Source organism: Ictidomys tridecemlineatus, chromosome 1, assembly GCF_052094955.1.
Source record: "Ictidomys tridecemlineatus isolate mIctTri1 chromosome 1, mIctTri1.hap1, whole genome shotgun sequence".
Lineage (NCBI taxonomy): Eukaryota > Metazoa > Chordata > Mammalia > Rodentia > Sciuridae > Ictidomys > Ictidomys tridecemlineatus.
Genome location: NC_135477.1, coordinates 172,202,024 through 172,216,076, shown reverse-complemented (window position 1 = coordinate 172,216,076; position 14,053 = coordinate 172,202,024). Strand labels below are relative to the sequence as shown.

The 14,053-nt window shown below is 38.0% G+C and overlaps 1 long non-coding RNA gene across 2 annotated transcripts in view; it reads right to left on the bottom strand.

The window, feature by feature from the left end:
• Window positions 1–7,003: 7,003 nt before the first annotated feature.
• Window positions 7,004–14,053, bottom strand: part of LOC144366600 (uncharacterized) — a 94,868-nt gene continuing 87,818 nt past the window's right edge. For both annotated transcript variants that reach the window (XR_013425676.1, XR_013425675.1), the window contains exon 3: window positions 7,004–8,582. This is a non-coding gene — a long non-coding RNA (uncharacterized LOC144366600). The remainder of the gene's footprint in view (window positions 8,583–14,053) is intronic.

Below are 14,053 nucleotides of genomic sequence, written 5' to 3'. Positions count from 1 at the left end.
CATTCCCAAATACATGGAACTATCCCAAGTCCAGTGAATCAGTTGGTGACAATTCTCATATTCTTTCCCCTTAGTGACTTTGAAATGACCAAACAGTACCTCAGTAGACTCATGCTATGGGAGGTAGGGTGTCTGGACCCAATCATTCAATGAATTCACAGTTAAAGAAGAGTTATAACTACTAATGAGCAAGCAGCCCCGGTTCATCTCAGCTGGTGTTATAAATTATAAAATCTAGGAATGTGAAATTCTTAAACTTGCACTTGAAATCCCTCCTGCTAAGTTTCAGCATTTCTTATCTTCAGAGCACATATATGCTCAAATACATGAACATGCTCCTATGACTGGTGGTGGTGATGGCAGTAGGATGTATGTGTGTGTCTGTCTATGCATGGGCCTGTGCTCAGTCAAGCCCAGGTGGGTGGTAGAAAGACGATGGGACCAACAGGTACAGGGTTCATGGCCCACATACTGCAAGAAGGGAAAGTGCTGAGATATTTACCCCCCAAAGAGCTGGTCAGTTCGTGTTGAGAAAAGTTCCTCTCTTATTTTCCAACCATTGTAGGATCTTCGAGGAGTCTGTTTATTAGATAGACTTGCACTCTTCTAAGACTTGCTCTAAATCTAAAATACATGGGATGTTTCAGGAAAATTATTTCTCTGAAAATTGAAGAAGACACAAGAAGTGGAAAGCCTCCCATGTTCATGATAGGCAGAATTAATATTGTTAAAATAGTTAAAGTAATACAAGAAATATACAAATTCAATGCAATCCCCATTAAAATATCAATGATATTCTTCACTCGGCAAGAAAAAAAGTCTTAAAATTCATTCAGAAGAATAAAAGACCCAGAATAGTCAAAACAATTATAAACCAAAAAAAAGCAATATGGGAGGCATCACAATACCTGACTTTAAATTATACTACAGAGTGGCTGGGGTTGTGGCTCAGCAGTAGAGCACTCACCTCGTATGTATAGGGCCCTGGGTTCAATCCTCAACACCACATATAAATAAATAAAGTATTGAGTCCACCTACAACTAAAACATTTAAAAAATTTACTATGGAGCTATAGTAACAAAGACTGCATGGTACTGGCATAAAAACAAACACACCAAAACAAATAAACAACCCAATCAATCAATGGGCTAAGAAGCTGAATAGACACTTCTCAGAAGAAAATATACATTCGATCAACCAATATGTGAAAAATATTCAACATCTCTAGTAATTAGAGAAATGCAAATCAAAACTACTCTAAGATTTCATCTCATGCCGGTCAGAATGGTAGTTATCAAGAATACAGATAACAATAAGTGTTGGCAAGGATGTGGGGAAAAAGATACACTTATAAATTGCTGATGGAACTGCAAATTGGTGCAACCAATCTGGAAAGCAATATGTAGATTCCTCAGAAGACTTGAAATGAACCAGCATTTGACCCAGTTAGCCCCCTCCTCAGTCATACCTAAAGGACTTAAAATCAGCATACAATAGTAATGCAGTTACATCAATGTTCATAACAGCTCAATTCACAATAGCTAAACTGTGGAAGCAACCTAGATGCCCTTCAATATATTAATGGATAAAGAAACTGTGGTATATATACACAATGGAATATTACTCAGTATTAAGAGAGAATTATAATAAAATTATGGCATTTGCAGGTAAATGGATGGAGCTGGAGAATATCATGCTAAGTGAAGTAAGCCAATCCCAAAAAATCAAGGCCAGATTTTCTCTCTGATAAGTGGAGGCTGATCCATAGCAGGGAGTGGGGAGGCATGGGGAAAATGGAGGAATATTGACAGGGCAAAGGGGAGGGAGTGAAGAGAGGGTACATGGGGGCAGGAAAGATGGTTGAATGAGATGGACATCATTACCCTAGATACATGTATGACTGCACATATGGTGTGATGCTACATTGTGCACAACCATAGAAATGTAAAGTTGTGCTGCAGTTGTGTATAATGAATCAAAATTCATTCATAATTAAAATAAATAAATTAATTAAAAAAACATTCAGAGACAAACCTCACAGATACATTCATCTGATCCTTGACAAAGGTGCCAAACACACATGCCAGAGAAAAGGGACAGCCATTTTACCCAATTGTGCTGGGAAAAATGGTTATCCATATGTAAAAGAATGAGACCAGAGCCTTATCTCACACTGCACAAAAATCAACTCAAAATGGATCAAAGATCTATTAATAGGACCAAAAATTATGTAACTCCTAAAAGAAAATGTAGAGTTAACATTCCAGCATATAACCACAGGCAATGAGTTTCTCAATAGGATACCTAAAGCTTAGGAAATAATGCCAAAGGTTAATAAATGTGATGACATCAAACTTAAAAAGTTTCTACATAGTAAACAAGAATGTTCATAAAGAGAGAATATACAGACAGAAGAAAATCTTTGCTGTGTACTTTTCTGACAGAGAATTAATATCTAAAATATGTAAAGAGGTTTAAAAACTCAACATCAAAAAAATAATCCAGGGGCTGTGGTTGGGGTTCAGTGGTAGAACGCTTGCTTTCACATGCGAGAACTGGGTTCGATCCTCAGCACCACATAAAAATAAATAAAATAAAGGTATTGTGTGGGTTATTTATGAAAACAAAATTTAAAATAACCCAATCAAATGGGAAAATGAACTAAACAGACACTTCTCGAGAGAAGAAATACGAATGAGCAACAAATATATGAAAAAAAATTTTAACATTATTTAGCAATTTAGGAAATGCAAAGCAAAACTACACTGGGATTTTATCTCACACCAGTCAGAATGACAGACATTAAGAATACAAACAATAATAAGTGCTGGAGAGGATGTGGAGAAAAAGGAAGACTTTAAATATCTAGGCATGGAACTACCATATGACCCAGTATTTATCCTAAAGAATTAAAGTCACCATACATAGCGATAAATGCATACACCCATGTGTCTAACAGCATGATTACAACAGCCAAACTATAGAACCAGACTTGATATCTGTCAACAGATGAATTTAAAGAAAATGTGGTATATATGCACAATAGAATTTTATTGAGCCATAAAAAAATGAAATCATGTTCTTCTTGCGAAAAGTAGAGAACTTGAAAATATTATATTGAGCAAAATAAGAAACTCAGAAGGTCAAAGGTGGTATGTGGACGATAGAAAGGAAAGAGGAAAAGAAAGGTGAGGAGAGGGAATCTCATGAAAATAGAAGGGAGATCATAAAGAGACCCAGGGGGAAGGAAAAGGGGAAATATTAGAGATTTGTTTTTTATTATAACAAATGATATTATTATATTGTGTGCATGTATGAATATATAACAACAAATCCGACTATTATGAACAACTATAATGCACCAATAAAAATGTGGAAAAAAGAAAAATAAACATTTTGTGAGAAAAATAAAAAGACCATTTCTCAGAACCATGAAATTCGTCTCTGAGAATAACAAAAATTTAAAGCTGAAAATTCTCAGGCATAACAGTAACCACAGTCAGTTCATAATGTTTAATTACCTAAAACAGACAGCAGCAAAATATAAGAACATGTATGTCCTCTCAAATCTCCATGAAAGAACATTACCCAAAAGTTCAAATCCTCTCTTGCCCTCTATACTACAGGGTCACCTCCCCAAAAAACATGGGCTAGAACCAAGGAACTATCTTGGTTTGATGATTGTCAGTTGATAAGTTTTGATAGTTTTGATAAGTGTTGATAAGAAAAATTATCAATGTATCACTTTGTGCAAGCTCTGGTCTTGATTCTCCTCTTTTTTTTTTTTCCCCTAGAGCTAGGTGGTTTTGTGTATTTATATGCTTGCTTTTGCACTTCAGAGATTTCAATTGGAAGAAAGGAGAAACTGGTAAGGCATATCCAGAGATGCTGCTTAACTGTCCCACAAATACTGAGGACAATGAAGGTATCTTTAAGGGTAAGAGAGTGGAATGATTTCTTGGAAACTGGGGAGGAGACAAGGTGGGCAGCAGGTTCATCCAAGAAGAGATGTGGACTTTATTCAGTGGCAGTGCTCTGGGGAAATGGCAGCTCTCAGAGCATATGCTTAGGAAGCCATGCACAGGGCACTATCACTGGAATCTGCTAGGATGGCCAACCACACCAAAAGAATAAAATAGGACAAGGCAACTCAGCAGTAGAGAAACGAAGCATTTTTCTATATAGCTTTCTTTGAAAAGTTAGATTTATCACTCTGCACCCATCTGAGACCTAAGATTCCTTCCTAGTCTCCTCTCTCAACCTCAGTAGGTGAGATGAAAAACAAGAGAATGAATGTGATATTAGAATCTAACACAATGTTCCTAGAAGTAGGCATCCAAAAGGGTTGGTGCACTTGGCTCTAGATCTAGAAGTGAAAAGGCTAACAAGATGGGAAATTTTAGGGGCTGAGTTTGCAACTCAGTGGCAGAGCACTTGCCTAGCATGTGTTGGGCACTGGATTTGATCCTTATCACTGCATACAAAAATTAGCACATGAAATAAAGGCATGCTGTCCATCTACAACTACAAAAAAAATTAAAGATAGGAAATTTGAGTAGACCATCAATACATTCTTTTTCCTATGCCTTGCAAACTGAAATGCTTACAGATGGCTTAGCAGGAACTGTAAACAGGTAAGAGACTGGTGTCATATACTAGGGAGTGCTGGGATCTATACAGAGCTCGGTTGACAGCCACTGTCGAGCCTTGCAATTGCAAGCCCACTGTTGCCAGATCAAGAATGCAAGAGCCCCCAAGCACCGAATTCTTCCACATTCCACACAGGTGTGTTCTGGTTTGAGCTACCTGACTGCTCCACTTTTCCTGTGCCCAAGGCCCATGCTGATAACCTATTGCTGTCATCCTCCAGCTGCGGCAGAGGAGGGAGCAGATCAGAAACTTCCTGAGACTGTATGTGGATGCACTTCTGTACCATCTAACTGTGCCAGGATCCGTGTTCTCCCCTGTCCTGGAGGTTGACGCCATGCAAACTCAAGAAAGTAAAATGAGGCATTGGGGGATTTTTGTGTTTGTTCAAGGCAGGAAAGAATTCTTTTTTGGAGCTGGTATACACAGGTAAAGAAAATTGCAAACAGAAGTTGGTGCACAATGTGAACAGTCTTGTGGGGCATTAGATCACACTGGAAAGTCTTTGTCCTCCTGCTTGGCTGATCCAGAAGCCCCTCATCTTTCCCCAGCAATTTCTGGACTTGTGGAGCAGGGAACGGGGCTGTGAGAAACAATCCTACGAAGAGATTTTGGTGAAGAGCAACAGAGTTATAAATGGGCAAGGCGTTGTTGAGAGAGCCAGGGAGAGAGATCAGGGAGAACACAGGGATACAGGACTCAAGGGGAGGGACACTGTCATTTAAGAAGACATGACCAATTAAGGAGAAGAGCATGGGCACACCAATCAAACAAGCTGTAGGCACTGCTCACAAAATATAGGGGCTCCACGGACCTGCTGTAGACTGGACATGAAGTAATTCACACTTGAAATCCCAGCATCTTGGGAGGCTGAGGCAAGAAGATGATTAGGTCAAAGCCAGCCTCAGCAACAGTGAGGCGCTGTGCAACTCAGTGAGACCCTGTCTCTAAATAAAATACCCAATAGGGCTGGGGATGTGGCTCAGGGGTCTAGTACCACTGAGTTCAATCCCCATTACCTGCCCATACCAAAATAAAAAAATTAAATAATAACCAAAAATATCTAAAAAGAAACAGTAGTGAGGGAAAGAAGAGATGTAAAAGAGGAGAAATTTGGTTTTAGTTACAATAATAAATGTCTACAGTTGATAAAATAGTTCAAAACCACTAGCATATAGGAGCCTGATCCCAGCTTAGATGTCCCTGGAAAGGTGCAGGAATAATGGGGAGGAGGGCAGGAAGAAATGAAAGGAGGAAGGAAAGATGAAGTTTAGAAACTTTTTGCACCCGACACCGCCAACACTCTAGTGTGTGTTGTGAATTTAATAGAGGGAGCCATGAACTAGAATTGTCATGTCTCTGCTGCAGAGGACACAAAACTGCCCTTGGTATTACAGCCCACAATAGGCCAACTTCAAATCCCTGGCAGTCAGCCCCTTTGCTTTACTGCTACCAAATGTGTCCGGTGGCTTTAGTTCAGCTTTGGGGATAGCATCCTGGAAAGGGAAACCGGAAACAAGACCAAAGTTTTAAAAAGAAGGAATGAATTTTTATTCTTAAACTTCTGTTTCATGTTTATAGTTTCAGATTTATGTATGTGATTGGAAAAATATCCAAACTATCAAAATCTAGATCTTTAATTTTGGCCTTGACTTATTTGGGTGAGAGTTTATAACTATTTAAATAAATTGAATGAATAACTTAAAAATAGGGTCTAAAGAACTTTGAGAGTCCCCTTTCTTGCTTGTTTTCTCTCTCTTTAAAATGGTTATCTTTTTTCTATCTTCTTTTAAAACAATTTTGAATTATTGAAGCAATACCTCTTGATGTAAAAGATGGTGTTAAGTATTTTTCTTTCCCCTTTTCCATCTCCAAACTGAAGGTTAAAGCTTTCACTACAGCTGAAACAACACAGAACAAGAAAGAGCATACCTCTCTGGTTATCTGGTCAATAGGACATGAAGAAGCTGACTCCTCCCAAGATATCAAGTGAGTTTCTGAATATTCAGGCTAATAATTGTTCCCAAAATCTTGTGCTATTTGTGGCAGGGAAATGTCATGTATTGTGTAAACATGTATTGTGTGCAAACATCAATATAAGAGGGGCCCACAGTATATTTCACATTTCCCATTCTCTAAGTAGAACAATTCTGACTTAAACCAAAAAGAAGAAGGAGGAGGAGGAGGAAGGGAAAGGGGGGAGAGAGAAGTGTAAGGGGGAGGGGGAGGGGAGGAAGAAGAGGAAAGAAATGAAAGGATTCTTTTTTCACTTTGTTTCCTTTAGAGGTTTGAGGATACCCTTGAAGGAATCGAACTTGAAGGGATCAAAGCACCACTCCAGGCTGGCCACCTTTCAGAAGCAGTTTGCCAAATCTTTATTTATTCATTTTAATTTCTCATTCCACTTGCCAGGGATTCGTTTGAACATTTAGAGAATCTTTCACAATATACAAAATGAAACTATTGATGCATACAAAGTACAAAATGATTAATAAATAAAAACTTTTAAATGTTTAAGGAACTTCAGCAAAAATTAAATTACAGGGGTGGAGGGAATCTTGCCAGTGTGACATGAGCTATTGTTTCCATCTTTGGCAGCACCTGGCTCTGGTTCTATTTCCATGGCAGTCTGGGAGTGCTCAGGACTGCATCTTAGGGTTCCTGGTTTGTGATGGGCAAGCAAAAGCAAATTCATGGGAAGTTTCCCAAGCCCACAAAGCACATGCTGAGCCTGCTGGTCCTCTGGATTTCAGACTCCCTTTCTCAGATGTATCAATTAGGCTTCTCCAGAAAAAAAAAAAATGGAACCAATAGAGTACATAAACATATATGGAGGGATTTACTGTGAGGAATTTCTCACATGATTATGAAAGCTGGAAAGTTTAAAATCTGTAAGGTTGACGAACAGTCTAGAGATCTAGGGAAGAGCTCATGTTGTGGTTCAAGTTCAAAGGACATCTACTGAATTCCTTCTTGCTTGAGGGAGGTCTGTCTTTTGTTCTGTTCCAAGTCTTCAACTGATGGGATGTCACCCATCCATACTATGGAAGAAAATCTGCTTAGTTCAAAAATATACTAACCTAAATGCTAACCTTATCCAAAAGTACCTCTACAGAAACATCTAAAATACTATTTGATCATTTACGAGGGCAAGATGGCCCACAAGCTGACACATAAAACTGACCATCACATTGGTGTTTACCCTATAGCACAGCCAAGGTAATGTTTTCAGAATGCAAATATAATCATTCTACTTTTCTGCCTAAAATCCTTCAAAGTTTCTCCTTTATCCTTAGGAAAAGCCCAAATGTACCATGGCTCCCAATGTCTTCTGTGATCTACTCGTTGCTCACTTTAGGTCTTGCTGATTCTTGAACTTCAGCTCCCTTCAGGTTGAATCACTTTCAATTCCACAGACACTATTCACACCTTTACCTTCTTGTTCTTACTGCTTCTTCTTCCTAGAACATTCTCCTTCATTCCCAAAACTTTTCCCTCATAAATTTCTATTCATTTTTTTCCTAGTAAAATTTAGACTTCACTTCCTCAGGGAGAGCCTTCCCCATTCGAGAAATGCAATTATTGACTTATTCCCAGCACCCAGCTTTCTCTCCAGCACATAGCATCTGCTTAGTAACCATTTCTTAAGCAGCTAAATGAAATCTGCATGTTCTACAAGAATAACTCTGAGTTTTATGGGTATGTGTAGTTTTAGGGGACGGCATACCCTTGATTGCTGTTTAATATACTTGCATTCTAAAAATCACTTATTTTACAAAAGTCTTTATTAAAAGACCTGTTTGATTAACACCAAAGGGCATGCTAGCAGAGAGCTTGTTCATGCCAGAAGTTAAGTGTGTGGTGCAGCCATTACAATGAATGGAAGTTCAGGTTCAGTTCCAGTGCCACCTCACTTCTGAGTCTGTTCCGTAACCTACAAAATAGGAGAGGGGGAAGGTAGATTAGATGATAGATAGATAATTCAAACTATTTTTTATAACTACCGAAGTTTCCACGTGTAGCTCTGGCATAATTTGATACATGATGTAAAATTTGGAAACTGGCCCAGGTTTGAATGTAAAAGGGCATCGAGTCACCTGTCATAACATAGAAATTAAACTTATAAAACACTATCTCTATGACACGTTGTGACACCGGATTGACCATATGGAAATCATAAGGTAATTAACATGACTTTGAGTGCCACAGCAGCATAATCATTTCTGGTGCTTTTACAACTACATTTTGATGTCAAAAGAACATGAGACTTCTGTATTTATAGTTGTTTGGTTAATGCATTATAATTACAGATGTAATCAAAAAGAATTTTTTTTTACCTAAATGACACCTTTAATGAATTCTGAATAAGGCATGACTCCAATTAGAGATATCTTCAAAAAATCATACCTAATAGCCTCATTTATTAGAATACCAAATAGAAACTCTTTATTTCAAGGCCATCTCCTTTAATCTGCTTTTCAAGGGAAGGGCATGGCTTCCTGAATATTATGGAAGAGAAAATTTTTTTTTATGACTGGAGTTCAGCAAAGCTCATCTTACAGCAGAGAAATTTATTTTCTTGGTTAAAATAAATTCAACCGACCATTTTTTGACTGCCCACCAGATGCCAAGTGGTATAGAAAATGTAGAAGTGAACAAGTCTCTAACACCTGCTTGCAGTAGATGCAATGGGCAAGGGACAGCCCTGAATTGGGCCTTGAGGAATCAATCAGTAGAAGAGAGAAGGTCTGTTCTCTTCACAGGAAGAGAAAAAGAAGCACATTTCATAGCCTAAGAGTCTGTGAGAGGGAAAGAGAGGTAGCATATTTGTGGATGAATCAAGTTAAGATGAGGTCATATTGGGGTGGACCCTAACCCAATGAGCATTTTCCTGGATAGATGAAGAACTTTGGGAAGAGAAACTCAGAGGGAAGAAGACTGTGTTGAGATGAAGCAAACATTGGCATTATGCTGCCATCAGCTAAGGAATGCCAAGAATTACAAGCACCACTAGACAGTAAGAAGAAGCAAGAAAGATCCTCCCCTATACCCTGAGAAGAGAGCCTTCCTGGCCCTGTTATCTGCTTTGAGGAAGGTGTATCCTGGAAACCACTCACCCCAAAAGAAATACAAAAGGAATAGATCTGAACTCAATATAGGCAGCAGAGTTACATCAGCCAACCAGGGAACTAGGGAGGAGGACAAATGCTGTCTCTTTCAAGCCATGAAAATGGGAAGTTATTTTATGGCATTAAAAAAAAAAAAAAAGCTATTGCAGCATTTCTCTTGGTTTTAACTTGTTTTGCCTACCCAATCATCTGTTTTCCGTTTTCTCTGACCTTCCCCAAAGAAAAAGCTTTATCTGATAGACAACTTCCTACTTACCTAGTGATGGAAAATCCTGTTTTTGAGACTTAAATAGTTTATAATCCCTCACTTCTGGACATTAGGATAGAAAGAATTTTCCATGAAGCTGTTTGACAACATGCTTTCTCAGATAATTTCTTAGAAGCTTCCACATTTTTTGTGTATGGAAATGTGTTTCTCTCAAAGAGTTAGAACATTGGAAGAAGTAACCACAGTGATCAGAGTCCTCGGTGCCCAGTGTCTTACCTTGTGGAAGACAGGAACTCAACTAGCTTTCAATACCTGAGGATGATTGAGCACCTTTTGCTTCAAAAACATACATAAAATTATCCAAGGTGTTCATTTTAGGAAATATATTTTAAAAATTTGGAAAGGTTTAGAGAGATTGGCTATCCAAATGGGATGGCCTGAGCTCTATAGAATTGCCACAAGTTCAATAGCAAAGGCAGGCAAGGAATACAGAATATTTTCAACAGAATCCAGGGTTGAGGTTAACAATGGGATTTTAGTGCCACAGGCTCTACAACTGAAGTCTAACCCTTATGAGTTCTTAGGTAAAGTATCTTGGTTTCTTCTCTTCATCTGTAAGCTGGAAATGAAAATATTATTAACAATGCAAGAATTTTTTGTGAGGATTATGTGATCAAAGTAGGTGTAAAATATTCAGCATGCACAGTGGGGCTAAAATAAATGCTAGCTATTGCTACCACTATTCTTGTTATTTTTGGTTCTTCATAATTCAGATTTTTGACCACTGAATGCTTGTGTCTCCTGAGATTCCTATGTCAAATACCCCCAATGTGATGGTACTTGAACATGGGCCTTTGGGAAGTTATTAAGCCTAGTTAGGCACAAATGTGGGGCCCTCATAACTGTTTTGGTGACTTTATAGGAAATCACACCAAGAAAAGTCTCCATGATGCTATAGTGAGATGGAAGACACCAACAAACCTAGAAGAGAGCCGTCCCCATAGAGTGAGTCCCCTGGAACCCCAACCTTAGACATTTCAGCCTCCAGAACCACAAGCAAATGAATTCTTGTTGTTTAATCCACTTGGTACAATATATTGCACAACAGTCCTAACAAATTAAAAGAGATTTCATTCTATATTTTTATTCTTCTAGTTATTCCACCCTTTATGAGAATTAATACTTCCTAATTTATTCATATTTCGGCTTTTTATAATCTCTGTATTACTTAAGGCTCTTCAAAGAGCAAATAACAGAAGCCTAACTCAAACTGGCTTAAAACAAAACAGAGAATTTATTTACGCGTACATATTACTAACCTACCAAACATCACAGCCTAACAACACTGCGGGGTGGTGGTCTTTTACCCCCTCCTACTCATGTGGTTGATTGGATGCTGTGAATCAAATTTGCTGCTGAGTATCACAAGACAGTGGCACAGGAGTTGGTCAAATTTCAAAATATACTTTCTGCTGAATGAATATTATTGTTGCAATTAATATTGTAGAAAATTATTGTAAAGCAAAAAAAAAATGTAAATGAAATGATCTGAAGTCTGAGGACCTTGTATACGTAATGGGAGGAAATCCTTTGGGCCCCTCTCCTCTGTCTACTTTTGCTTTTAACCCTTCATCCATTTGCTCAAGAGAGATGGATGCTAGACAGTTTTCTCAGACTGTGAATAGCCAAGGGCCATGTTGACTGTGTGCAAAGCCACTAGGCACCTACACTGTCTACCTGGCCACTCCAGGTACAGTAGGGCCTGCGCTTCTCTTTAGAGCCATATGTTGGCATCAGGATGTTATGAAGGGAATGAAAAAAGATAGAAGAAGCCCAGAAGGAAAGACTGAAGCTCTGCAGTACATGCCATAATGAGTGAGGAACTAAGAGAGTGTGATTCAGAGACGTAAAGTTTTGGCCAGCTTTGCAGTTGAATTTCTATAGGGTAGATTTCATTGCTAAGAGAATGCTAATCAGTTGTTTGAGAAACCTTCATAAGTGGCAATGAATTTAAGCAAACAAAAGAAAAAGTTTGGTCAGACATCTTCTTTAAGGCATCTTCTGCCTTTAACAGTCTCAAAATTTACCGCCAAGAGTAAATGTGGAATTTCCGACACTGAAATAATCAGTAAACATAACCTTGTATCATCATCAATAGCATCTCCAGCACCTTCTATTTGTAACCTGGTGGAAGCCATAAACTGAGGGGGATAGCTTCAGTTTTTTTCCCAGGACCTTGAAGAGCTTATGATCTAGAATGAGATGATTTCTGGATAAATTCCTGCCAAAATCCCATCTTTAAAATCTGAAAATTAGAAATTCATATTTTTTTCTGCTATGTGATGTAATAGTTACTGTGACAGCATTTGCCACAACAGTGTTTGTGATTTGTGATGAGGCAAACTATACCAACTTTCTGACATGGCAGTGTCTGAAGTCCAGCCTTATGTTGGCTTAGGACTGGTTATTTGGAGCATTGGACCTGAGCTACTTTTAATGAATTTTTTCCATAGACCCTTCCTTCATGACAAACTCTGAAGAGGATCATTCTTTAGCTTTTGAAAATAAGTCCTAAACAAGTTAATATTGACATTCATTTGGAATACTTGGTTATAAAGGGACTTGCCAAGTCAACTTATCTGAGTATTTTAAGAATGGTACATGCATCACCACATTTTTTATCATCTGTGTAATCAGGATACTGCTTACCAAATTCTCTGAGCTGTTAAAATTTTGTTTAAACCATTTTCCAATTTGTTATGTATTAAAAGACAACCATTTTATTTTGCTTTTATTTCACTGTTAGATCAAACCATTTTTATTTCTTTTTTTTGTGAACTAAGAAGGGACAAAAATAAAAATAGATACATTTCTGGATACCAGTTTAAACAGAATTGAAATCAATGAAATGGCAGGCATTTTATATTTGAACCAATACTCCAAAGTGACCTTTCCTGAAGGACATAAAAAAAAACTTGTGTTATTTTAAATTACCACTGGCTAAGTTCTTTGATTTTCTCTTCCTACTCATGAATGATCAACATGGCTGCCTTTGTCAATCAGTGCAGTTTATTGTGCTTCCTCCAACAATTATTATGTACAAGTATCCAAAGACAACCTTGGGTTTCTGAAAAATGGTAGAAACCGGGGAAATAGACTTTGATTACTGTTATAATTCATTCAGAAGAAATCCCACAATCATATAAATTGAGAACTTTATTGACCCTTGGCGCTTGATTCAGTCTGTTATCAACATGTCATCTCATTCATTTTGTTCTAGCAACTATATACTATACTTTCCAATCTTCAATTTAACCATGGGGAGAACCCATCAAGTTAGAATCAAGTTAGCCGGACCCAGTGACACATGCCTATAATGCCACTGACTCGGGAGGCTGAGGCAGGAAGATGGCTAGTTCAAACCCAGCCTCAGTGACTTAGAGAGACCCTAAGCAACTCAGAGAGACTCTGTCTCCAAATAAAATATAAAAAAACACTGTGACTCAGTGTTTGATTGCTCCTGAGTTTAATTCCCAGTACCCAAAACAAACAAACACACACAAACACAAAAAAACAACTAGCTAGAATCAAGTTAAATCTTGAGTTTCTAGACCAGGGTTTTCCAAAATATTCACTGCTGGTGGATCACTCACATCTCAATCACCTGGGCAGCTCCCTCCCTTATCTACCAAATTATGGTCTCTGGAATAAAAACTTAAAACTTCATGTTTTTTTTAACAATCCCCCAAATGTATTTGTGCTATATCCTATTCTCTGAGATATTTAATTATTGCCTCTCTTGCTTTTAATGGAAGAGCAGAGTAGCATTAAACTAGCTCAAATTTTATTTCCAATTATCATATTGCTATGGAATTAATTCACACATTCATTAAACTAGAGTGATAAGAAGGGAAAAACAACAGGAGAGATTCAGGTTGTGGAGCCTGAAGTTTTGGATGAATGTTATTCCCCAAACTCGCCAAAAATGTACAGAGCATCCCTTATTTAAGAGGCCCTTCACTTAGTTGTCTTAATAAGACCCAGCCAACTGAAAGACATCTTTCACAA